Source organism: Canis aureus, chromosome 35 (assembly GCF_053574225.1).
Source record: "Canis aureus isolate CA01 chromosome 35, VMU_Caureus_v.1.0, whole genome shotgun sequence".
Taxonomy (NCBI): domain Eukaryota; kingdom Metazoa; phylum Chordata; class Mammalia; order Carnivora; family Canidae; genus Canis; species Canis aureus.
Genome location: NC_135645.1, coordinates 29372573 through 29400307, shown reverse-complemented (window position 1 = coordinate 29400307; position 27735 = coordinate 29372573). Strand labels below are relative to the sequence as shown.

The window sequence follows — 27735 nt, the reverse complement described above, 5'->3', positions numbered from 1 at the left end:
ACCCAGCCTCTAGCCGGAGCCCAAGGTCAACGAGGTCGTCGGAAGGGACGGAGGGCGCCCCGGGCCCCGCGAGGACGGCCGTCGGGGGGCGGCCGCTGGGCGGGGGGAGCCCCGGGCGGCGCCGACCGCGGGGCCGCCCCTGAACACGGACACCGGCGGGGTGACGGGCCCCAGCGCGGCTCGCGGGGGTCACTCGGCCACACCGCCCGCCCGACAGGTGCCCCCGGGCCTGCCGCCGCCCGGCTGCCCGAGGACGAACTAAGGATGAGAGCGTCTGAACGAAGCTGCCGGCCCTCTGGAGCCCAGGGGCCAAGGCGGGGCATCCCCCCCCCCCCCCGCTCCCCCTCCGCCGCCTGCACCCCCGCTGCCCTCGCCCTCCCCGCACCCCCCGCCCGCCCCCGCCCTCCCCGCACCCCCCGCCCGCCCCCTGCACCCCGCGCTGCCCTCGCCCTCCCCGCACCCCCCGCCCGCCCCCGCACCCCCCGCTGCCCCCGCCCTCCCCACACCCCCCGCTGCCCTCGCCCTCCCCGCACCCCCCGCTGCCCTCGCCCTCCCCGCACCCCCCGCTGCCCTCGCCCTCCCCGCACCCCCCGCCCGCCCCCGCACCCCCCGCTGCCCCCGCCCTCCCCGCACCCGCCCCCCCCGCTGCCCTCGCCCGCCCCCCCCCCCACTCGCCCCCCCCCCACTCGCCCCCCGCACCCCCCGCTGCACTCGCCGCCGCTGTCTGGCGGCAGAACTGCTGAGTTTCTCCAAGATGAGAAATTACGTTTGCATAGCAGAAAACACAAATTTAAGTTAGAAATATGTTGGAAAATGTCATTTCCTTTGCAACCCAAACAAATTAAGAGGAAGGGAAATATCACTTAGTAGCATTCAGAGCTTGTTGTGAAATTTTGAAAGACTTAGGGAAATTTGGCCAAACCTGAAATGTTGCTTGGCATTCATGCCCCGGGATGGGTATTTTAGGAGTTCCAATCAAACTTGTGGACAGATATATATTGAGAACGTGTTAGCACATTGCTGTTTCTGTTTCTTATTTTAAGTATTGTCCTGTGAACTAAGGATTTGTCCCACATATAACCTGTTCAAGTGACTATGTGTAATGTAGGTGAAAAATGTGTACTTACTATGTATTTAAGAAATGTTTTAAGAATTTTATTTATTGTTTTTACTGCATATTTTAAAATCATGGTTGTATACCCATGGGATAGAGCATTCCCAAATGCTTAGATAACATATTTTTTAAAAAAAGATTTATTTATTCGTGAGAGACACAGAAAGAGAGAGAGAGAGAGAGGCAGAGACCCAGGCAGAGGCAGAAGCAGGCTCCCTGCAGGTAGCCCGACGTGGGACTTGATCCTGGGCCTCCAGGATCACGCCCTAGGTGGAAGGCGTGCAAAACCGCTGAGCCCCCTGGGCTGCCCAAGATAACAGATTTTAAGGGCACCACTGTGGAGCCCCTGGGTGGTTCAGTTGGTTAAGTGACCGATTCTTGATTTCACCCAGGTCGTGATCTCGGGGTTGTGAGTCAAGCCCAGCATCAGGCTCTACGCTGGGTGTGAAGCCTGCCTGGGATTCTCTCTCACTCCTTCCCTCTGCTTCTCCTCTCCCTTCTCTCTCTCTCTAAAAAAAAAAAAAAAAGAAAGAAAGAAAGAAAGAAAGAAGAAAAGAAAAAGGATTACCACTGTGCTGTATATCATCCACTAACTGAAGAGAAGATGGCAGATGCGTGAAAGTTAAAATTCAAGCAGGCTACCAGAAAGCTCTAACTGCAGATGACACAGGGGCATGTGAATGCCGCATGTGGTTTCCTGGAGCACCGTTCTGTGTAGTCACACGTGTCCGTGTTAGCCAGCCTGGACTGCTGTGTTACGTTTGCCCCTCAGTTCCTGCGATGCAGTGCTGGCAAAGTCCAACTACAGCTGACGTGAAATGGAGCATCAAGATGCAGGACGGTCTCTGTAGGGATGTCATGGAGAAAGAAATCAGTGTTGCTGAGATGGTTATAAGCCTTTCTTTTGATGTGAATGTTCTTTTTCTTTTTTTAAGATTTTTTAAAATTTATTCACTCATGAGAGAGGCAGAGACACAGGCAGAGGGAGAAACAGGCTCCCCTCGGGGCCAGATGCAGGACTGGATCCCAGGACCCCAGGGTCACACCCTGAGCCAAGGGCAGACACTCAACCACTGAGCACCACCGCCCCCCCCATATGCCCCTGAAGAGAAAGGTCTTAATTTGAAACTTGTTTTTTAAATTCCTGCCATTCTGAGTTCTAATCCTATAGAATACTCTTAAAGAAATACGATTTCTAGAGACTTCCCACCCTATATATTTGCTAAGTAAAATACATACAGCATCTCATATGGTATTTGCCTAAATGTTATTTCCTTTCTTTCTCCTTCTTAACAGAACCAAGGGTGCAAGGGGGGAGGAAGTTCATACTTTGACCTGCTTTGGCCACCATGTGGCTATGGCTCAGCTTTCTGTTGGGTGGTTATGAAGACTGGAGAACAGTGGGAAGGAGGCAGGCTAGTTCAGTGTCTCTGCTCTAAGGAGAAGGTGACATCTGATTTCAGAATATTTGTAGAACGTGATGGCTACTGTTATGTCACCTTGACTGGTTTGGTGGGGCCAGATGACTGATAAAATGTTGTCTCTGGGTGTGTCTGTGAGGGTGTTTCAGGAAGAGATGGTTCTTGGGTTTAGTAGATAGAGATCTGCTCTCAGCCATGTGGGAGGACATCATCTAATCCTTTAAGGACCTGAGTGGGGAAAAAGGGTGAAGGAAGGATCAATGTCCCATCTCTCTCCTTGAACTGGGACATCTTTTCCTGCTTTTGGTTCTTGGGCCTTTGGACTCTGGAGCTTATACCAGTGACACCTCCAGTTCTCAGGCTTTGGCCTCAGACTGATCATACCACTGGCTTCTCATCTCATTGCAGATGGCAGATTATTGGACTTCTCAGCCTCTGCAACTGTGTAAGCAGATTCCTACAGTAAGTTCCTACAACACACATACAGTGAAAAGAGACATGTATATATATCTATATATCTTATTCTATATCTCTGGAGAACCCTGACTAATACAGAGAATAAAGACATTGAGTTAAGACAATTTCTAACATCCGGTAGACAATCAGTAAATATTTGTTGAATGAACAAATCGATAATCACATAAAGATAATAAATGCCAACATATGCGCTCATCATGATCGAATAAGCCAGAAGCGGAAGGTTGCAGATGTGCTTGTCTGTTCAGTTTGCCATGACAAAATACCACAGACTGGGTGGATTAAACAATGGAAAGTTATTTTCTCATGGTTCCGAAGGTAAAAAGTCCAAGATCAGAGTGCCGTCAGGGTTGTTTCTGGGGAAGCCTCTCCTCCTGTTTTGCGGTTGGCTGCCTTCTCAAAGGACAGAGATCTCTGACATCTCTTAATCTTCTTATAGAGACACGAGTCCTGTGACTTCATTTACTTTTAATTACCTGCTTAAAGGCCCTGTCTCCAAATATAGCCACCTTCGGAGTTAAGGCTGCAACATAGGAGTCTGGGGCAAGGGGTGCGGGAGGGGGACACAATTCATTCCACCACATGGAGGAATGCTGACATTGTAAGAAATGTGAATGTATGAACTTTCGGCAGCTGTTATCTGGTAACTATTTTATCTACACATTTTTCACCTTAAAGGCTGGTTTGAGAACCATGCAATCTATCCTGATCTAGCGTTTGTGGAAGGGAGATACAAGGGATTTCAAGTAGTTCGGTACCTACAGTACGTTCAAAACTTTCAAATTTGTGGTGCCGATATAAATTCTCCTGAGGATGGCCTACAGATTTTGCAATAGTCACATTCCTTCAAAACATCTCCCAAACAACAATGAACAAGCCAAAAAAACCCACACGACTAAAATAAGTGGTTCAATAGAATGCAACTCATTGTTTGGACTTCACTTGAATGGGGTTGATTCCAAGGAGAAGAACTGAGTGGCAATGAATTTCACACTCCTAGCTCTTTAGGTACATTTATTGAACAATAGTTAGTATATTATATAATTTAATAATAAATATTCGTTTTCATGTGAGCTAGCTAGCAAAATTCTAAGCACTATATGATGTGTTTGGCATAGTATTTATAACTCTATAATCTCTACTTTTATTTTTAAATTAATTTAAAAAGTGGCTACAGGGGTTTAAACTCTATTCTAGTAGATTTATTGGGCCACTTAGCTTTAATTACTCATAGGACATACAGCATTGGTTTAAAATAAAAAGATGAAATAAATATATTTTGAGCAATCCAGATTATATTGAGCTCTAAAACCATGTCTGATAAAGATGTCCACCAATGTTCCACCGTAGTACAATAGTAAAATTAGGATTTAAGGATCAGGTATATAGATGACATAACTTGAAATAATTTGCTGGACCCATTTTGAAGAAATGGCAATGTTGATGAATATCCGGTTTTATTTTACAATTTTCTCCCATGTATGTTTTTTTGTTGGATTATTTTATCTTTACGTGTTGCAGACTACTAGTATTTATTATTCTTAGACTAGTTCAAGTTGTCAGATTTTCTAATCTAAAATCACTTGGTTTATGTACAAGATTTATATTTTTGTAAAAGTGTATTTTATCACACAATGTGTGAGAAAAGCAGGTATGGGGTTATTATATATGGGATAAAATAAGACTTTATGTATATAAATATATATATTCATATTTATTGTATACATATATCTGTTTACACATTTCTGTTAATTCTCTTTTACTCCTTCCTGTGTTCCTGTCTGTCTTCCATAGCCTATTCATCATTGTTTCTTATTTCCCATTCTTCACACAATCTCCATCAAGATCTAAAGTGCACATATTTCTTTGAATCCTTCCCAAATCGCTTACTTGTAAAAGATCCCCTTTTGTCTCTTTCTCTTTCACACACCTACAAAATAATAAGTAGGGATATCTAGGTACTTTTTTTTGCCATTTCCAAGCAAATTTTATGTAGCAGAATATTGGCATTTGACACTCAATACATGTGAGTTCATTTTCTTCCATTTTTTTGAAGAATGAGATGATGTTAGCTGAACATGAAATCTCATAGTTTCCTGGCATACGGAAGTGCTTTCTTTCATCTGAGGTTACTATGACCTCCTCCCCCAATATGACCTTGTGATTAAATTCTGAGCTCTGGTCTTTTTGCAAGGCTGTCTGAATTTTAGTTTTTGAAACAAATGCTAGATGGCGACTCCATGAAAATAAAAATTTTGAGATCAGAGAAGAGTTTCTACTGCTTCTCCTTTCACTATAATTGGTGGTTTTCCAGGAAATTAAATGAAAATATAGGAGCGTGTGGTTTTAGAGGAGATGCTTCATTTTAATAATAATAATAGTAATAATAATAATAATAATAATAATCAGCTGTCCCACAGTAAATAATAATAATTATTATTACGTGCATAGGCCCCCCTTGGAACTGGTGGTTGACCAGTGTCCTGATGTTTCTACCCCTATGAACATTGTTCTGTGATTTCAGTTACTGTTCAGTTCAGTATCTGGAATGTATAAATACAGTCTTGGTTTCTTTTAAATGCTCTGCTAATTCTGCTTGATGGTGCTCAAACTTAAGGCAGAACTCCGTGAGAATTATAGAACTTTTATACCTGGAATATATCTGAAAAAAAAAAAAATTGACTTAGTGAAAAGCTAAGTGAAAAGCTATACCCATGGGCTGATTGTACTCCTCAAGATTCTTGGAGCAATAATGGGCAGAAATCTAACTTAAGGAAAGAAAAGAATGATTGGCATGAAAATGATGTAATTTGCAAAAGAATAAAGGGCTCTCCTGCAGCTCCTACACTCCCGACCTGGAGACTCAGGGTTGCCAGGATCTTTCCTCTTGGAATCTTATTTCTACCTTCCTGTGGGTGTAGGTTTCAGTATTTTAGATTCTTCCGTAGGAAAATATTTCTCCAGAATAAAGATTGGAGAAGAAAGAGAAATTGTCTTCAAATTACTCATTTAAAAAATAGGGGCAGCCCAGGTGACTCAGCGGTTTAGCACCGCCTTCAGCCCAGGGCATGGTCCTGGAGACCCAGAATCGAGTCCCGTGTAGGGCTCCCTGCATGGAGCCTGCTTCTCCCTCTGCCTGTGTCTCTGCCTCCCTCTCTCTCTCTCTCTCTCCCTGTCTCTCATTAATGAATAAATAAAATCTTAAAAAAATAATAAGGAATGACTCTTATTGGACTGATATTGACAAGTAACCATCTCTGGAATAATCTCAGGGTCAGGAGAATGAGGTACAACTATGTGCAGATTGTGTGTTCACATCTTTGGCTAGAAGAGTAGGCCACTGTAACTGATGATTCATTTAGGAACACAAAGTTTTAGACTAAGGGGAGGAGAATGGTCATAGTAGCAAAAATAATAAGAGTTTGCCACGAGGATAAACTCTGTGAACGCACCATACCTACATCTGTTTTTCCTACATGTATATAATTTTTATAGAACTCCTGTGTGACACCCAATTGTTTCATGTATGAGCAGAAATTCTCTTATCCTTTTCCACGTGGGTGACAGTCATGGATGACTGAATCCTGCCCCAAATCTAGAATCTCTGGGCAAAGAGATATCTCATTCAAGCCCAGACATGGCTTCTTATGAGCCAGCAACTTTCTGTAGCTAATGGTACATTTGACCACCTGATACTCACAACATAGAATGAAGAAACAAGGAAGTATTTCTATCAGGTAAGGCACGATTTCTCAACAGTGCCGCTGTTGACATTCTGGGTTGAATCATTCTTCTCTGAGGGCTGTTCTGTGCATCTTAGCATGTTTAGCAGCGTTCCTGGCCTCTACCCACCAGATGTCAGTAGCACCAACCTGCCCAAGTTTCTGACAGTCAGAAATGTCTCTACACATTGCCAAATGTCTTCGAAGGGGAAAAATCACCCACAGGTAAGAACCATTGAAATAAGGGGAGAATGTGGTGCAACATCAGAGTTGTTAAGGGTCCCAGACCACTGCTGTATACTCATTAGAGGAGCGTAGTTACAATCACTGGGCCTGAAGTCAAATTCCTTGTGTCCAGACTTTAATGCTCTTATCTTCTGTAGACGCCTGTTTTCTTTCCACAAAACCAACATAATGATGGAAACTATCACATAAGGTTGTTTGGAGGATTCAGTGTGCTTTTAGCACAGTGCCTACACATAATAAGAGATGTTTCCAGTAACATTGGCTATTATGGTTCTCATCTGGCTAAGTTGGAACATTAAGTTGCATCCACATCTTGACTCACTTTCTAGGCAGTGGAGTGAGTTTCTTGACCGGATATTTAATTGTCCTTATTCTGCCCATGGGGAAAAAGTCCATTGTCCAGGGTTCTCCGTAGACATACCCAAAGGGCTATGAGTGAGGCTTCAGCAGCTTCGGAATGGTCTACTTCTGGAGAGCAATTCCATCATGACCGTGTGGATTGCCTCCGCAGTTAAATATTCACGCACCACTGTTTACCAAGGCGTGGGGTTTTTCTTTCCCTTAGGATCTTCCTTTCTCCTGCCCTCCCTCCCTTCATCCCTTCCCCCCTCTCTTCATCTCTTTCTCCTCCCTCTCTCTCCTCTTTCCTCCCCCTCCTCCTCTTGTTCCTCCCTCCCTGCCTTCTCTCTCTCTCTCTCTCATTGTCTCATATAGTTGCCCATAAATTTCATTGATGGCAGTGATTTAGCAGCAAATAAAAGTAGACATTGTAAGGTCAGGAACTTTGTATCTGGGCTCTGTTTCTTAGCAACAGGTCTTCTATCTACTCCATTTTTCAGGTTTCAGCTCAATGCCTTTGGCTTAAGCCACTGTCTGAATCAGATAAAGCAATAGGCTGGAGCGGTTCCACAGAGCTTCCCCAGTGCTCAGACACCTGCGTCTCCTATTTGCAAGGGACAGACTGGATGCTACTTTGAGGGAAAAGTGAATACTTTTGCCAAGTAGGGAGCTCAGGACAAGAGATGTTTGGGAGTAGCGTCGACAGGATGTGCTACTGGTCCTTTCGGGGATCCAGTCTTAGCTGCCATAGTGTTTCCTCCTTCAACTTTGCAAACACAGATTTTTAATACAAGGCAGATGCAGTTCAACTGCTGCAGTTCTGGAGGAGGCATTAGATAGGAGTTTTTGGAATTATGGGTTTAATGGCCATGGGCGGGAAAATGTATCTCTTTTAAAAAATTGTTTAAATTAGCAGTGGTCTTTCTGTTCCCAGATGGAGAAGCTTGGATGAAAGCTTGTCTCTCATGTGTAGGACCTTACTGAACCCTGGGAAAGCAAGCCAGAGTTCCAATAATCTAATATTTTTCTACCATTAAATGTTGAGTTTTTAGGCAGGCACATATTTGAGTCACCTTGCTTAATGAACTGCTTCTCCGGTTTAGAGCAGTTGTTTTTCCCATCCTGTGATGAAAGGGTATCCACTATCCCCTAGTCCAACTCAAATAGCCACATCTATGTTTTTGGCTTATAACTTTATAATTTTTCACTCTCCTCTTTTGATGTAATTTTACTTATTGAAGTTATTTATTTGCAAGTGACAAAAACCTAATTCAAGTAGTTTCAGCAAAAAGATGTATGTATGTATATTTTATGTACATATAATACATACACACACACACTTTTTTTTTTTTTTTGAGAGATGACTTGGATAGCTACAGGAGGCAGGCAGGGAAAACATCAGGATATCAGCGGCAGAAATCAGACTTGATTCACTGATTTCACAAGCGTTAGTTGAGGAACTACTATGTGTCAAGCCCTGAGATCATGGTGGAGTAAAAACAGGTACTATCTGATTTCCTAAAGCTTTAAAATCTATGTCAATGAGATCACCCGTCTAATTCTTATGATAGCCTCTTTGTTGACTATTGTATTCACCCAGATTCCTTTACGTGGTGTTGTACACAATCCCTAGCGCTTCCTGGTTTATATCTTTTCAAATTCGCAACTTGAGTAAAAGATGATTTTTCTCTGATTGTTCTGTTCAAGAAAATCTTGGAGGACCCTACCCCTGAATCAGTTACATTGGGGTGTAGGAGTGGTATAGTATCAGTGGCCAGGTTTGGGTCTCTCTGGATCTACCTCTCCACCGAGTAAAACTCCCCTCTTCTACTGGGATTAGGACAGAGTAACGGCCTCTTTTCATTCTGTAGCTGTAGTTCCGGAAGAGAATTAGTGTCTCTCCTTTCTAAGACTTGATGCCCTTTTCCAGGCTTAGTTCTGAGCTCTTTCAAGTTGCTTTCAAGCTCTTCGAAGATTGTTGCTGTTGTGTTCTGTTGTATTTGCCCTTAGACGTCTTTGCTTTTCTATTCATTTATTTCTTAAAAATAGTTTTCTCTCAGTTTATGGCGACTTGGGGAGTGTATGTGTAAACCATTGTGTGATCTTTTAAATTTCATGTAGGTATACTTCATAGGAAATCTCATTTGACCATTGGTCTTTAAAATACCTACGACTGGGGGCGCCTGGGGAGCTCAGTCAGTTTAGCGTCTGCCTTGGGCTCAGGTCATGATCCCCGGGTCCTGGGATCGAGTCCCACTTTGGGCTCCCTGCTTAGCCAGGAGCCTGCCTCTCCCACTCCCTCTCCCTTTCTCCCTGTGTGTGTTCCTTCTCTCTATCAAATAAATAAATCAAATCTTTAACAAATAAAATAAATTAATAATAAATTAATAAAATACCCACAATTGGTGCAGCCCCATCTCAAGTTTGTGTAGTTGCTTTGATGAAATCGCACATAAAAAGACTCACTTTATCAGTGTTGATCAAAAGTGATATCGTTGATTTTCAAATAAGTTGATATAATGACCACATTCAGGTAGGAGACAGTCATTTATTTGTAGGTTCTCAGTTTTCTGGAGAAATCTGTTGATCATTGCATGTCATCATCTCTTTATAGCACTATGAATACCTTAACCTCTGATTTTACTTGGATTAGCCAGGTCATTTCTCTACATTTTTCTGTGCCAACACCTTTAGAGAAGGGGGAGGTCTTTTTGCCAAGAGAATTCTATTGGTTTCCACAATAAAGTAGTATATCTTTTATTCTATTATTATTTTTAAAATATGTTATTTTTTCATGAGAGAAAGAGAGAGAGAGAGAGTGGCAGAGACACGGGCAGAGGGAGAAGCAGGCCCCATGCAGGGAGCCCGATGTGGGGACTTGGTCCTGGGACCCCAGGATCACGCCCTGGGCCGAAGGCAGGTGCTAAACTGCTGAGCCACCCAGGGATCCCCGGTATTATATCTTTTAATATTGAAGAATGTCTCAAGATTTTGAGAGATGCTAGCAATGCTAACAAAGGTTTAGTGAGAGGAAGGGGAAGACACTTGTAATTCACATTGCTATGCAGCAACCCAAATTCTTGTCTCTGTTTCTACTGTTGTGAATACTGGGATATCCCAACAAATTTGCCTCATGGCTTCTGACTATGATACGTCTGATGAACTATACCAACAAATAATAAAAGATTAGAGGGTATCTTTTTAAAATATCTAATTCCTTATTCCTGATACTACTTACTTGGTGTTTCATTATACTTATATCTCAGCATTTGCATATTGGAATTACCCGTAGCACTCTTAAGAAATATTGAGTCTCTGGCCCCAACCCAGACTAATTAAATCTGAATTTCTGAGGATGGCATCTGGACAGCAGTAGTATGTTAAGCTCTACAGGTGATTGTAATATGCAAGCAGAGTTGAAAACTGCTGATCTCTATATGTCCTTTAGGAACATGCAAATGAATATGTTTTTGCCCTTTTGACGGTCTATTTGGCTTCAACTTCCTGCTACATTCTCACCTCAGGATCTAAGTGATCCCTGAGTTCTGAATATTAATCGTTATTTTGCTGAGTGACCTCATGTCAGGGAGCCCTAACATTTAAACCTATGGAGTCCTAAAATACAAAGGGAATTTAAGAAAATGTCGCAGTAGTGCAACACTTAAAACCTGTTGTGGGCTTTCTCTGTGACCTAGCCAACAGAGTGCCCGAGGCTTAGTTACTCGAAACTGAATTATTTTAATTTACTTGATATTTAATTACCTGAATACATTTTATTAATGCACGATCATTCTTTTATGTCACAGGTAAGTGCTTTGCGATGCTGCATATCGTATCTCATAACATTTATTTCCCTCTATGATACTGGTTTTGGCTCTCCAGATAAGAAACTATTTTTTCCTTATCTAACATGTGCCATAGGTTACCTGAGAGTGTCAGGGTATTAAAAGTGCTATTGTGGATACTATGAAGTCATGAAAAGTTGAAGGTTTTGGAATCTGGATTGCTTTGGGGGAGTATCGAACATTAGTAGTGGGTTGTCAAAAAAAAAAAAAAAAGAAACATAAAGATTCCTAAAAGAGGGACTTTCTATGGAATGTTGGTTGTTATGGTGACAGAAGCCACTTACCAAATACTCTCAGTTATTTTTTAAGATATTTATTTGTGCCTACTATGTGGCAGGCAATGTGCTTGACATCTTAAATGGGGGGCAGGTTGTCGGAGATGATGGTATAGATACTGGAATACGTCTACATTAATTTGTACGTCAAAAACATTTAAATCAGGCTTGAGAAGAGATATGGCCCTATCCAAAGATATTGCCTTATAGGATAGTAAAAAATATGTCTCCTGAGATTCTTCAACCAGACTGGTTTCTATCTTTTTAAATGTACTCTAGGTCCCTAAGCCAATACACAAAATGAGTAGAGAGGACGGCCCTGGTTATTACTTGGTGCTCGACGCCCTGAAAATCTCTGCTCCTTCTAACCTCTGCTGTTAAGTCTTGATTTGAAACCTCTATTTACTCCTACTTTATAATAGCTCCTAAAACATAAACTTTGCCTTGTTTCTTCCCTCATCATTTATCACATTTCTTGGATGACCCAGGCCATTATGCGTGTATAGACCGTAAGTCCACGACAGAAGTGATATATTCATATGTTACAATCAATTTCAGAATCCCTGTGAATTGATTTATCTCTTTCGGCCCTCTGATTTTCATTACCCTTAAAAAGTTTCCCAAGTTTATGTGGATTTTGAAGTTCTTTCATAATTGAACTTTGGAAGTGGCTTGCTCATTTTTCAAAAACGAACACTCACACATTGAAAACTAATAACAGGAATTTAATTGTTACATAACAGTATTACACCGTAGTTTGATAGCAAAATTATTTATTAAGACAGTGATTCTCTGCCAGGGTCAGTTTTGCCCCCAGGGGATGTTTGACAATGTCTGGGGACATTTTTCGAATTGTCATGACCAGGGGTTGCTACTGGTATCTAATAAGGATGCTGCTACACATCGTACAATGCACAGGACAGACCAATGACAAAGAACCATCCAGCCCAAAACATCAATAGTGCTGTGGTTGAGGAAACCTGTCTTAAAATAATTCTAAGAAAAAGACTATATTGTTGAATTTTTAATGTATGCTTAAAAGCCACGGTACTATAATTTTTATCTAAGGAAAAGATAATTTAAAAGCATTTATGCTTTGGTCTTCTTTTATACATTAATGTATTCCTTCTAAAGCTCTAAATTGAGTAGATTAAATGATTTCCCTTCTAAAACGTTCAACTACCTATAACCATGAGTGCTTCCCTTAAGTGCAAGTGCAAGCTGTCTTCTCAGCAAGTTATGCCAGATTCAGTTATTAAGAAAATGAATACCCTGTAGATAAAATATGTTCCCATTTCAAAATAAATTACACATTTAAATGATGCTGCAGCAATTTTCCAAATATGTTTCTTCTGTATAAATTAAAATTCTACTTCTGTGTTCACCATAGAGTTCCACTCCTAATACCTAAGCTTGATTTCTACATTTATAAGGGGATGTAAACGGATGCAAATACTCATGCAGTCTAGGGGTGCCAAGTGTCTGAGTTCCCCAGATGTATGTCTCTGTATTTGTGTATGGTTTATGCAGGTGTCACTTCTGACCTTTACTGCTACCTAGCATGGAGACTTTCAAGGGTGCTGTGATATTGTGAAAGGTACTTAGCCAATCTATACTTAAAAAAAAAAAAAATTATTCATTTGAGAGAGAGCATGAGCTGGGGTGGGGGCAGAGGGAGGGGAGAGGGAGAAGCGGACCCCCCCCCAGCAAGACCCAGAGGTCATGACCCGAGTCCAAGGCGGTGGCCCCTATCTATACTTTCTGTGAGGAAAGCACTGTGTTACCGGATGTGTGTGTGTGTGTAATGTGTGATGCAGCCTGAAGCCCTACATATGAAATCAATAAAGGGGAATGGAACCATTTCTTTCAGAAGATCCCCCGGACTCCCTTCGACCCCAGCGCCCCATAGCACTGCAGTCCGCGTTCAGTCCACTGGGCGGTGGCTCCAAGCGTTTACCTGTGCTCCCCACCAGCGCTGTGGGCCTTTCCTCACATCCTGGGCCTGTCTGTCCCCTTGGCCGCGCAGGGCAGATCCTCGGGGCAGTTCGCCTGCTGTGCACAGTGAGTCCCGAACAGAGAGGAGCTCCGTGTTTGGGGCAAGCCCTGTTTCTTTTTGTTGATTTGTGCTTTGAAGTCAGGCTTGCTCCGGAGCCACGTGGGGGCCCACTGCGGGATGAGCGGGTCTATATCCTCTTCTAAGGGCGCGTCCCTGCTCAGCCCGCGGGGCTCCGGGAAGCGCTTACCGCAGGGGAGCTGGGGGGCGGGGGGGGGGTGGGGGGGACGGGGGGGAGAGAGAGGGAGGGAGGGAGGGAGGGATGGATGGATCCAGGCCGACTCCCTGCCGAGCGGGGAGCCCAGCGCGGCCTGCACCCCCGCACCCTGAGACCGCGAGGGCCAGAGCAGGAGGCTTGGCTTAGCCGCCGCAGCGGTCAGCAGCCCCACAAGGAAGCGTGGGCCGCACCAGCTCGCACCGGGCAGTGCCGCCGGCCGCACCTCCCCTGCTTCACGAAAACCGGGGGGCGGTCGATTGCCCCGGGCCAAGTCTTCGTGGCCGGCTGCGTGGTTGGCAACGGACGTGCACCGCGTTGGGCTCCCGTCCCTGTGGTCGTCCGTCCCTGTCGTTGTCCGTCCCTGTGGTCGTCCGTCCCTGTCGTTGTCCGTCCCTGTGGTCGTCCGTCCCTGTCGTTGTCCGTCCCTGTGGTCGTCCGTCCCTGTGGTTGTCCGTCCCTGTGGTTGTCCGTCCCTGTGGTTGTCCGTCCCTGTCGTTGTCCGTCCCTGTGGTTGTCCGTCCCTGTCGTTGTCCGTCCCTGTCGTTGTCCGTCCCTGTGGTCGTCCGTCCCTGTGGTCGTCCGTCCCTGTGGTCGTCCGTCCCTGTCGTTGTCCGTCCCTGTCGTTGTCCGTCCCTGTGGTCGTCCGTCCCTGTGGTCGTCCGTCCCTGTGGTCGTCCGTCCCTGTGGTCGTCCGTCCCTGTGGTCGTCCGTCCCTGTGGTTGTCCGTCCCTGTGGTCGTCCGTCCCTGTGGTCGTCCGTCCCTGTGGTTGTCCTTTCCTGCGGTCGTCCGTCCCTGTGGTTGTCCGTCCCTGTGGTTGTCCGTCCCTGTGGTCGTCCGTCCCTGTGGTCGTCCGTCCCTGTGGTTGTCCTTTCCTGCGGTCGTCCGTCCCTGTGGTTGTCCGTCCCTGTGGTCGTCCGTCCCTGTGGTTGTCCTTTCCTGCGGTTGTCCGTCCCTGTGGTCGTCCGTCCCTGTGGTTGTCGGTGGCATCTGGGCCCCAAGCAGTTGCATCGCTGCGACAAACCATAAGGCCGGCGAATCCTCAGAGGTTTCCTCTCTGGCTCTTTACCAGAAATGTCGGCTAACTCCTGATCTAGAAAATGATAAGGTTAATAAAAGCCTCTGGCTCTCGGGATTGTTGTGAGGTTTAAGTGGAAATAATCCACATAAATCAGGGCAGCTAGCACAAATAAGTATCAATAGATATTAGCTGCTGCTGTTGTTAATGATAGTAATGTTCAGGAGAAGGTCAGTGCCTATAGATCCCACGTTATTTCAACCACTAACCTCAGCACTTTTTGCAGTTGAGGCAAACAGCTGCCATGAGGACCAACATGATGTCATTTCACTGAACAATATTTATTAGCAGGGTAAAGAAAACAGTATTTTTGGAGTCCGTTCCCCAGGTGTGGGATAAATATAATTACAAGGCTGCATAAATATATTTGCACCACCCCGGTGAGAGCATAATACTTTACATCTTATTTTTCATCCAGAAGAAATAAATGTTATTTTAAAAATCATAATTCATTGCTATTGTTAATTCAATAATAACAGTTGTGTACCGTGCGACATTAGGGGAGAGTATATCACCAGGGTTTGGCCAGACAGTGCAACAATTAATAGAATCCCCATTTCCCCTAAGAGGTTTATTTGTCATGTCAAAGTTACTCTGGTCTGGTGCAACACAGATGGTGTTGTGACAGCACAAAATGATGAGTGCCACATTGTTCCTTCTAATGATCTTCTGCTCAATTCATCTTGTCTTCAGCCTTGGATCCCTGCTACATGATTGTTTTGAAAATAGGAGGAATCAAGTAGGGAGACGAAGGAGATGCTGAGGCCTTTTGTTATTTGTCTGATTGGTGTGCGGGTCTAGGAAATATTAAAATATAATATGGATGAGAGTATGGAAAAAGCAAACGACAGTTTTGTTCTATAAAAAATCAACTCGTTTTTCTCAAAAAACAGTAGGTGGTATCCTAGTTTTATACAGAACAGATTCTAGATGACTTCAGTCAACTCTATGGCCAAGTGCTGGATGTGGACGATGAAGGGAAACCGTTCCATGTCTTACGCCAAGGGCATACCATTACCTGGTTATTCTCCTCGCTCACTGTTGGGAGGATATAAAACTTGTTAAAGAATCAATGAAAGGATCAATCAACAGAGGGTAGATGTCAAGAGGGAAAAACAGTTCAAATAATGAGGAATATTGAATTCAAAAACTGACATTACAATAATGTATGATTAACATATACTTTGATGAAAATTGATGGCATTGACAGTGTAGGAATAAAATAATCATATTCAAATATACACTTCTCTGAAGTTCATTGTTTGTCTTCCCACTTTTTCACACTTTTGTAATTTCTGCTTGCTTGGAGGTTGAATTAAATGCTATGTGGGAGTTTTATTCATCCTGTAACTCTTCCCTGCATAATAGGAATGATGGTAAAAAATTAAGGACGTTTTTCTCAACTAAAGCTCATAAGAACATTCGGCATGCATATAAACCATCAATTTTAGAATAATTACAAATTTTAACATTTAAAAAGTATTTGAAATTGATAATTATACCAACTGTGTGTTTGTTAGGAGGATGAGGTTGCTTGCAACCTTTCACCAAAATATATGTATTATGTTCGATAATTTTTCACTTGAGCCATAGATTATATTCTTTATCCAGTCATTTTTTTTGGTCTTTATTTCTTTAAAGTAGAAAATCCTATCTTACAGTATGGGCATTATGAATGGCTTTAATTGTTAGATCATTCTGGGTATTCAAATCAGATTTCCTTTTAAGTCAATGAAGCTTTTTTATTCAGAAGCCAGACCCATTAATCCCTGAGCCATTCTTTGTTTACTTTCAACTCTGGAAAGTCTGTTATTGTTGTTTTTGGGTGTCATTTGTAAATGTGCCCAATAATTGTTTTAAAATCTGTTTCTTTCTTCAATCAGTGGTGGAAAAAAAATGCTAGGAAAGAGTGAAACTCACTAATTTTATAGAAATTCTTCTGTATTACAGTTTTTGTCTTCCACAGTCAAGTTGCGGTATTTTGATGCCAGAATGATAGCCGTAGGCTCTTTAAAATATTAAACATCTCATTGGGATGTGCCAATAAAGCAAGTCATATGCAATCATGTAAATGGTTTTGCGGGGCATTATTGTTGTCATGAAGTAGTGTTTTTCATCTCATACCCTGTTGTGAATTTGGTGAGTGTATTTTCCCTTGACTGCTATTAGACTTCAATGAGGAAAATTAGTCATGTATTTATTGCCAATTTCTTCACACAACATGCTGAAAATCATATATGCTTAGTAGATGAAATGTGATGATAAGAAGTCTTGACTATTTTTTCTCTGTGGATATGGCAGTGTCCTGGATTGACATTCAGGTGTAACCTTTTCTCTTTTTTTGTTCTTTAATTGTAGAGTGATGCTTTTCCTTGTAAGACACCAAAATGCTGTTCCGTTAAAATTAATCCCAGCACAAATATTCTAGTGTACACTGCAAGAGAAAAAGATTACTCCCAGTAGCACATTTTCTAGTAATAAACCATACAAAGAGACATCAGGCACTTCTGCCTTAGACTGCACAAAGCAAAAGCTTATTCACATGCTTTGCATCTATACATGATCTTGTCTACTGCAAAGTGAAATATGCACATAATATTTTAGTCATTGCTCTTCCACAATTATAAGCCATGGATTTGTGTGTATGGCTTTTAGATTGTGCCTTGAAAGGTAAGTGCTCTCTCCTCTTTGTCCAGGCAAAGGTAAACATTACAATAGACTCCTGGGACCTAGAGATGGGATGGTGTGTTGAGAGAGTAGAAGGCCCCTTTTTAGCTCTGGTTTCTGTGTGACTGAGAAATAAACTTTGATCTTGGTAATCAATTTTATTTATGTCTCTTACAGTAGCTTATCTATGCTCTAATTAATACAAACAACAAATCTCCTAACGGGGGAAAAAAAAAGATTACATCAATAGCAGTGAATCTAACTGTAACTCTATCCATAATCATTAGAGAAAACTTCTTAATTTCACTGATCCTCAGCTTTTTTCATCTGTAAAATATGGATGCTCACCCCTGTCTCTCATGGTTTTTGTGAAGATTCAATGATATAAAATACATAAAATGCTTTAGCATGGTTTCCAGTGCTGTGAATAAACACTTAATAAATTTTAACTGCTGTCTATTGAATTTTCTATTAGGCACCCTGGAACATCACTAAATTAATCGTGTATCCCCAGAAATAGAGATTATGTTTAATTAAGTATGTTTCAGATAACTTTCTTGTTGTGTAAGTCACTTAATGCTGGGACATACACTGGTCTGGTTATGGACCTGTCTAAAAGCTGCATCTCTAACCAGCCAACTCCTTTCTCAACCAGTGAGCGTGAGTCCCTCCGCTCTTTTGGTTGAGTTCTTGTTTCATTCTCTTTTATGCATTAAATTAACTAATGGTTGTAAGCCGATTTGTGTATAGTTAGTACTCAACAACTGGAGATTATTATTGTTTTGATTTTTTGTGCATGTATTATTTATCTTGCAATTTAGTGGTAAGGAAAAAAATGACTCAAAGGCCCCAGATGACTTATTTGAAGTTACTTCTCTGTTCAATTCATCTTTCCCCTTTGTGGAAGTAGGACAAATTAAACTACTTTAGGCAATAAGAGGCATTGGCTGAATACCTGAAGTAGCCTGTGGTAGCTAATGGAGTCAATGGTGGAGCTAACCATTCAACTCTTAGGAAGGTTAGAAAACGGAGACAGTCTTGGGACTTCATGGCCAATAACGAAGACCCTAATACCATTAATACTCTTTATCTCCCTCTCTTTCCCCCAAATTATATATTCCTAGAGTGCCAAATAATACAGTTTCTCGATATTAAAGAATGCATGCATATTATGGGAAAACTCCAATCATACAGATGTTTAGTTCATACAAATAGGTAATATTTTATCATTATTATCATGTAATGATGTGCTTGAGGTACTGCAGTACTCGCACTGATCTCTTTACTTTCTCCCACTAAACACATTCATTGGAGAAGAGGACACAAAACAGGAATGTAAGTCTTCCTGTACAGAAGTCAGATCCAACATTTACTACCGGACAGAGAACCAGTCATCCCTCTGCAAAATGTTTGATCATCTACCAGTGACAATAACTCTGTACATTTCTTGGCACCTGCAGATCAAGTGCTGAATTTGTAAAGCAGTTAACTTTGTCCCTATTTCATTTTTTAAAAATATTTTGTCATATTGTTTTAAGCAATGGACTCTTGGGCAGTTTTCTATTAAAGACTTGCTATAATTAATTACAATAAAAATTAATTTGGATTTTATATTCCTCAGGGAAGGCTTTGATCAACACTTTCACAAAGAAGTGTTATTCATCATTTACATTAAAATGTACATAGTGCTTAGGAGCTGGACTCCAGAGCTGGATGCCAGGGTTTGAATCCTGTTCTAGCTACATGCTGGATTTGTGACCATGGGAAAGTACTTAAGTTCTCTGAGCCACAGTTCCTAACTGCAAATAAGAATAAGAATAACTACCTCGTAGAGCTGTAAGCATTAAATGAATTAATACGTGTAAAGTCCATAGAACGGAGATCACTATTATAATTATTATTACAGAAGTACAATTTAAAAAATAATTTTGTGAATACAAGATACTTTAAGTAGCAAGAACACTAATAGGAATCCTTGAATCTTATGTTTAATTTCTGCACTTCTGGAAAATATTTGGCCAATCTTTCAAATATAGCTCCTTGGATTCCAACTGTACATATGTTAGACCTTTTCACCATATTTCATATTTCTTTTGTGATCTTTTTGTGTATTCCATTTTTTCCTGCATCAGTGTAAATAGTTTCCACTGGCATATTTTTTATTTAACTAATGCTCATTTCAGTTATGTCCATTTAATTTGCTATTAAATCCATTTTTGAGTTCTTAATTTCAGTTAATTGATTTTTAGTTTTAGAATCTTCACTTGGGGGCAGCCCTGGTGGCTCAGCAGTTTAGTGCTGCCTTCAGCCCAGGGTCTGGCCTGATCCTGGAGTCCTGGGATGGAGTCCCACATCGGGCTCCCTGCGTGGAGCCTGCTTCTCCCTCTGCCTGTGTCTCTGCCTCTCTCTCTCTCTCTCATGAATAAATAAATAAAGTCTTTAAAAAAATAGTATTTAAGAATCTTCACTTGGTTCTTTTTTATAAACTCTAGGTTTCTACTGATTTTATAACTTGTATTTTATTTTCTTGAATACATCCATAATATATATTTAAAATTCTATAGTTAATTCCAGTATCTGGATCTTCTATGGGAATGCTTTTATTAACTCTCATTCTCTCTCTCTCTCTCTCTCTCTTATTTTTAAAAATATATTGGGTTTTATTGATGGGTAATTTTTGTGAACTGTTGGACATTGCAATCAATAAATTTGGTGGTATTTATGGCTTTGAATGATTCTTCTGTTCCTCCAGGGAAGACTCATTATTGCTTTTGGAAAACTATTAGGGAAGCTGCAGATAACCTTATTCCAGGTTTTCTAAAGGTGGAACTATTTTCTTTTCTTTTTTTTTTCTTTTTTTGTGAAACTATTTTCAACTAGCTCTGTGTCTGCAATCATTCAGGAGTCCCAACAGAAAGCTTAGGGTTGTTTACCAGGTGGTCCTCCTGGTGCTTCCCAAAGCTCAGCATTATCCATCCTCTTAGGAGGTTACCCACATCTGCGTAGAGCCTTGCCCACTGTTTCTGCAACTTCCAGTCAGGCCAGAGCTTATGAATCAGCCGATGCTTCCCAGGGAACAGCAATGCCAACCACTAGTCTTCAGGGCTGCTTTTTCCTCTGGGACTTTGGGCTCTAAATTCTTCTGCTGCGATAGTTCCTAATGTCTTCAAACTCATTTTAAACTATTATATTTAGCTTCTCCAAATGTTCTCAGTGGGAAGATTGGTATAAAAATACCAGTCACCACAGCCCTGTGTGGAAAAGCTAGTAATCGTTCATTCTTAAGGAATCTGTTTGGCTGTTTTCCATATTGCCAACTTCTCTTTCCCTTGCAAAAGCTTGTTTCATTTTGTTCCAAACGTTTCTTACTTACATGTATGTGTACACTTTTACCTTCATTTCCCTTCCTCTGACCCCCTGACTTACTTCAGGAAAGTCATCTCTAGTTACTGTTTCGTATGGGAGATATAACGTCCCCCGCCCAAGTGGTTAGTGTATTGAAAATACACCAGTGAGGGGGAGAAACCAACTGGAAGTTCTAGCACATAGTGCAACATTGAAATAAATCACTATTGCCATCAAATAAAGTCTCTTTAAAATTCCATAATGTTCCCACTCTAAATCTCCTCAAATCAAACAATCCTCCCTTCCTAAATTTAACTTGTTGCTTTTTCAACAGCAACATTCAATAAAGTAAAAATGTAGACTTAGGGGCACCTGGATGGCTCAGTTGGTTAAGTGTCTGACTCTTGGTTTTGGTTCAGGTCATGATCCCAGGGTCACGAGATCCAGCCCCCGGGGGCTCCAGCTCAGTGCGGAGTCCGTTGGAGATTCTCTGTCTCCTTCTCCCTCTGCCTCTTCTCCTGCTCTCACACACGCATGCTCGCTCTCAAATAAATATCTCTAAAAAGAAAAAGTATAATTATAACAGCAAATACTTATTGAATAAAAATATCATTTAAGGTTTGGGACTTTACTTTTCTCTCCCTCTCTCGGGGCCCCAACGATTGGGCATGTACTTTGACCCTATTAGGAGAATCTCTCACCTCCTTTTTGAAGCTTTCCTCTTTCAAATTGTTCATACAAACGAGGTACTTATTCAGTCAAAAGAAGTCAGTGCTGCTTTTACATATTAGGTGGCCCTTTGTTTCTAACATGGTTAAGTGGAAAACTTCAACTTTATAGTTAAATACAATCTTGTCTACTCTGTGATTTAAAAGCAAGTAAAAAACAAAAAACAAAAAACAAACTTGAGGTTCAGATCACTGCACTGGCTGCATTAGTTACAGCCTGTTGGGTTCTGAAGTATGTGACATTTTTACCTAAAACTCTTTTACTCATGCATAGTTCCCAAACCCTGACCACTTTACCAGGGAGACAGAATTAACCTTTCTCTGTCAACTGCTCATTCACTGTTGAGCCTGAGTCCCTGATCCTGAATTCCCCTTTTCTTCTGTTACAGTTTTGTTTGGAGTCTTGTGTTTCTTTTTCCCATTAGCGGTCCTCTCTTGAGAACATCTCAATCCATCAGAGGTAATATTAAATTGGAAATGAGTGACAAAGATGTGATTTCTTTTCCCAAAGTCACCTTGACCCCTATACACACTTCCCTTAAGAACCCAATCTGAGTCACAATGTTTGCAAGAGGCAGATTTTGTCCAACCACACAGGGTCTTATTTTACACTTCCCTGGGGAAATAGCTGCTTGTATAATTGACTGCTTAATATAGAAGCTAATTAGGAGTTTAAAGGTCAAAAATCTTCTCAAAGAAGATTTTGTATTCATCCTATGTATAATTTAGCAAGTTTTTGTTGTTGTTGTTGTTGTTGTTGTTGTTGTTCATAAAGTATTTTTCAGTTTTACCTGACCTGGATTATTTTAAGATATTTCACTGTAGAAGGAGAGGTGGCATGTACACAAGTGCTACCGGAGGGCTGAGTTCTTGTGTCACAGAGTTGGGAGAATGACTCTCCTGGCGAGAGAGAGCGAGCAAAGCCATAGAGGTGTAGTCAGCAGAGATACAGAGAGAGCCTTCAGGAGTGAGGGGGGTCCCCACAGGGTTGCCCCCAGGGTCTTCACCATCTGTCCTTTATAGGGACCCAACCAGGGACCTTGGTAAACCTCATGTCAAGATCAGGGTGGATTTGTAAATTCCATGTTTATATTTAGAACAAACATGGTGGACTTGTAACCATCAAGGTGTTTCTTCATGAACATCCTGAGCACATTTCCTAGGGATGGGTAGGAGCCTGACTTGGGGGCCTTTCCTTTATCTTTCCCTGCCTAGCCCCGTCCATCCCTGACTCATTCCTACATCACAAGCAACTATAAGCCAGGATGGGAAAAGTATTCTTTTTTTTTTCTTAAGATTTTATTTATTTATTCATGAGAGACACACTGAGAGAGGCAGAGGGAGAAGCAGGCTCCCTGCAGGGAGCCCAATGTGGGACTCATTGATGCCCCGGCATCATGCCCTGAGCCAAAAGCAGACGCTCAACTACGGAGCCAGTCAGCTGTCCTGGGAAAAGTATTCTTAAAATGATAAAAACAAATATGTGCTGGGAACTTAGAGGATGAAATGGTTACTCTATATAATTCCTTTAAAAAAATAGCGAAAGGTAATAATTACAAAACTTCATTCGGGAATTAGAGTTTTATGAGCTAGTCTGGCAATGTGATCATTGTATATGGAGAATAAACATATTAATGCATCCAAATCACTAATGTATAAATAGACTTGGGTCCCCATTCCTCATAAATTAGAGAGTGTTTCTCCTTGTGTTTCTGCTACTTTTTGCCCATTTCATTTGCTTTGGACAATGTTTAAATGGGGTCAATAAATGAGAGAATTTAGCACTATAAAGAAGACAAAAAGACTTCTGATCAATAAATCACCTTATTTTGTGGGAATAACATTGCAGAATATTAAAGGTTGTGTGTAAATTAAGTAAAATATCAAGAATTCATGTATCAGATGTGCAGTATATCTGCTGCTTGCTGGGGGTCAGAACCAGCTATAATATACCACATACATTCCTGTCTGTGTTTTTTTCCATCCTTTTCTCTCATGTGTTAATGAGTGTAGTTTCTGACCCAGGATGACTATTTATCTTGGATTTCATTTATTTCTCAGTGTCTTAGTTCTTATTATGGGGAACATCATTGGAAAGATATCATACTTTCATAGATGACTAATCTGTGATTAAGATAGATCACCCATTGCTTCACAAGTAACATCTGGCATCAAAGATAATTCCATTGACTTGAAATCTCATAAAATGTAACATCATTAGATTGAAGAAAAGACTGTCATTCTCGCTGGTTATAATGAACAATTCCTACCAGAAAGTCACAGAAAGGTGCTTTCTAATTTTCCCTAGAGACCTATATAGTGGCAAACACATTTTCTGGAGCTATCCTAGAAGTCTGCTTCCCCAGGACAGAAGATCCTTGAACAATTAGGGAAAAGGTATAATTCTGAGGCACAGATCATGCCTCTAATTTGCTAACACTTGTTTTGCTCATCTATAACCACAGATTCTAGCAGAGAAGACAATTGATTTCTAATGAAAAATATGTTTCCGTAGCCAATATGGCCCATAAACATTATCACTTTCCCTTCAGGTAATAAATTTAACTGAAAAAAATCGTATACAGAATTACATCATTGATAGCATTTGAATTAATGAGAAAGCTTTACTGTTTTCTGGGAATAAATCAAGAATTCATTGGCTTTTTTTTCCCCCTTCCAATCTGCAATGATGTCAAGTCAATGCTGGGAACTCTCCTGAGTTCATATTAGGTAATTGCAATTTTAACAAAAAAAACAAAAAAACAACAAAAAGAAGTTAAGTTTTACATTAATTAAAAACAATAATAATAGGTTTCTAAATTATTATACAGTAACAATAGAATAAAAATCAGCATTATTTTCTTTAAATAAACTTTTCTTTGATCCAGAGTTTTAAGTCATAAATTAGATGCTTTCAATAGCTTAATTTATTCTAATTCTGGTTAGTGTATTGTGTTTGAAAAGTTTTGCTCATATTGTCTTTCCTATGGCAGAATGAAAAAAAAAATTCTGCTCATACTTTATAAAAATATCATTTTAGAAGAATTAAAAATACTTTTTTAAGATGAAAAGGCTGGTATGAGTTGATGATTAGCATACTTCCCTCATTTAAAGTATATGTTTATGAGTCTAGTAACTTGAAAAACCAGTAAATTTTATACAATACTAATATGCACATGACTTTTGAAATCATCTCCTATCTTTATTTAACATATTATTAACTATTGATTTATCCTTCTCTAAGGAACAGGTGCAGAATCAGAAAATGGAGGAGGCAGCTGAGTTCATGGTACATGGAAAATTGTTCCTGTGGAGACTACTTTTAATTCTAATTATATTAACACCAGAAGTTTTCTATATTTTTTAAACAACTAACTGCAGGAAAGATACCATTCATATTAATGCGTCTTTTCCTTTACCAAAGAATTTAGCTTCCTCTCCATTTTGGCTACTCTTTCTGTAGAAGAAAACTAAAATCAAAACCAAAATCAAAACCGAAACTAAAGAAACCCCAAACAGCAACAAAAAAATAAATCACACTCCGTCATACTCAACTGTTTATACCAATGACAACTCCAAAAGATTCTCTGACCAGATTCAATAATTCTCTTGAACTTTTCATTTTTGTGCATAATTTATTTAAAATACCAAAGAATTTATGGAATATATAGTTTGGTTTTAAAAAGCTAGTGGTAGTCCTCAAAGGGAAGGGGATGGACATTTTCTAAGTATTGACTGTCTGGAGATTGCCATTTGCTCTACATACAGGAAAATTTTTTATCCTTTCCACAATTCCATGATACATTGTACCTGTTAGGACATTGGGGCTCAGAGAAATTAAGCAAAGTGTTCAAGTTTACACAGCTATTTCATGCTGGAAATATATTTCCAATATGTGAAGATATAACCTAAAAGAACATGCTCTTTACATTATATCATTTCAGTGACAAAACTGTTCAATTATGCAAGTGTTGGAGAAGCCTACTTCTCGTGAATACAGACATCAGCTGTCAGCAATAGACAGACCTGAGATTAGCCTTCAGCTGAGTAGGTTTTCTATGTAAGGAAAAACTTTCTGGAGTTAAAATATTTCTGTTATGTAGGAGAAGTGAATCCATTTAGGAGTAAGAAGAAGGGTGCCAACAACCAGGGATTGAAACAGGAAGTGGGGGGCAATATAAGACTAAACTCCAAATTGCCCGTTTGTAGCCTTTCAGAAGATGTTCCCCGAGAATAGTTGATGTCTTATCTCTAGCTCATGGTGACGTGGTCGCAGGGAGGGCACTGTATTACATCACACAGGCTGACGTCTACACCTGCCTCCTTCCTTTCTTTTCCTCACCCTCACCTCCCCTGTTCGCTTCCATGGCCCCACATAAAGCATTTTCCCCTTAATCTTTTCTACAGGCTCTGCTCTCTAGAGGACTTAGGATGAAACAAAGTACTTTGTGATTTAAGAAATACTTTACAGATATTATACACATCATTTTAAAATTAAGATTTTTTAAATCAAAGTGATACTGTAAATGTAAACTATTATCTTGTTTTAAAGTGGAAAAATAGCAATCTCCTGCACTACTACCTCTCCAACTTTGAAAATTCAATCCCTAGAATTTTTCAAATTCTTAAGTAATAACTTTTATTATATACTTTAGTAACTCTTTATTAGGTTTATTCAGTTTCAGAAAATACCAACTTTAGGGGTGCCTGAGTGGCTCTTGATTTCAGCTCAAGTCATGATCTCAGGGTCATGAGATCCAGCTCCGCATCTGCTTCTGCACTCAGGGTGGAATCTGCTTGAAATTCTCTCCCTCTGTCTCTCCCCTGACTAAGTTCACACTCTCTCTTTCCGTAAATAAATAAATAAAATCTTAAAAAAAAAAAGAAAACACCAACTTTAGGTGGTATCTGTTTGCTACTTATTAAGATGTTGATGTAAAATCACTTTTACAGTGATTGAGCTTCACTTCTGCTCGTCTCATTCACCTATTCATTTTTCCTTTGATTAATAACTGTGTATTTTTTCTACTTCCTCGATTTTGTATATGCTTATGATCAAACTTTTTTCTCAAATTTTCTAGTTCAATCTAGTAAATATCAGTGATCATATCTCTAAACACTTCAACTTATTAAATAATCTATCAGTTCCTTTTCACTTTCTTGGAAAACCTCCTCTCCCATATCTCGACCCATCTGCTCCAGTCTGGAAGAACTCCTCTCTAGAATTAATGCACAAATGTCATCCTGTTATTTGCCTTAATTTCTTTCCTCCGTTAGATATCCCATTTCTTGAATCTTATTTCTTCCTATTTCTTGGCTTACTCTTTCATTTGGTTGGAAGCATTCTTTAGCTTTCTGGAAAGGACAGTAATATTTTGAGGCTTTCTGAATTAGGCCACATCATCATAGGGCTTATCTAGGTTTAAACCTGGAGACAGAGATTACAGAGATTTGAGCCAGGATTTGGCTCAAATTACTTTGACTTCGATTTATACAAAACCAGTAAACAATATTGCAAAAATAGATGAGGTATAAATGAGAGTATTTATAGACCAAATTGTGCTCAAACTTCTATGTCAATATACCCTGCATATAGTGGACAAACCTCAGATCGTAAATATTATGCATCGGATGCTTGCTGCTAACTTTATTCCATTTGCTTGGTAGGAGGGACTCCAGCAGCATTCAAGAGTCGGCCTAATGCTTTCTTGTTTTATTTTATTACCAGGGCATTTGACCATGGTTAGACATTGTTTGTTTATGTGAAAATGTTTTTATTTTCTCTGTATGCTTGGCTGATGGTTTAGCTGGATGGAATATTATGGATTGAAAATTATTTTTCCTTTCAATTTTGGATACTTGATCTCACTGTCTTTTAGCATCCAGTATTGCTATTAAATAATCTGGTGGCATGCTTACTTTTCTTCATTTCATTGTGTCATTTTTTTCCTTTCCCTATCTCTTAAAACATCTTGATCTTCTCTATAACCCATTGAATTACATCACTTGTGAACTTTCTCCAACCCCTCAGCCACGTCCTCTACATTGGTAGCAGTTGCAGGGGTAGAAGGGAAGGGAAATTTCTCTTAAGATAGATACTTATTATTGCTCTTGGCTCCCTTCAGCCACTTTCCAGTGTTCAATAATATGTCTTTATTCTCTGTTTTCCCATTGTTTCTTATCACCAAGACTGTAAATTTCAAGGCAGGT

General features: G+C 40.6%; 1 long non-coding RNA gene across 7 annotated transcripts in view; it reads left to right on the top strand.

Moving 5' to 3' along the window:
• Window positions 1-27735, top strand: part of LOC144305554 (uncharacterized) — a 124235-nt gene that overhangs the window by 34476 nt on the left and 62024 nt on the right. For 2 of the 7 annotated variants that reach the window (XR_013372553.1, XR_013372551.1), the window contains exons 2-4: window positions 2944-2997; window positions 12970-13036; window positions 13310-13500. The exons of 3 other annotated variants lie outside the window; for them this stretch is intronic. This is a non-coding gene — a long non-coding RNA (uncharacterized LOC144305554). The remainder of the gene's footprint in view (window positions 1-2943; window positions 2998-12969; window positions 13037-13309; window positions 13501-27735) is intronic. 2 more of the 7 variants (XR_013372549.1, XR_013372550.1) reach the window with 1 other exon arrangement.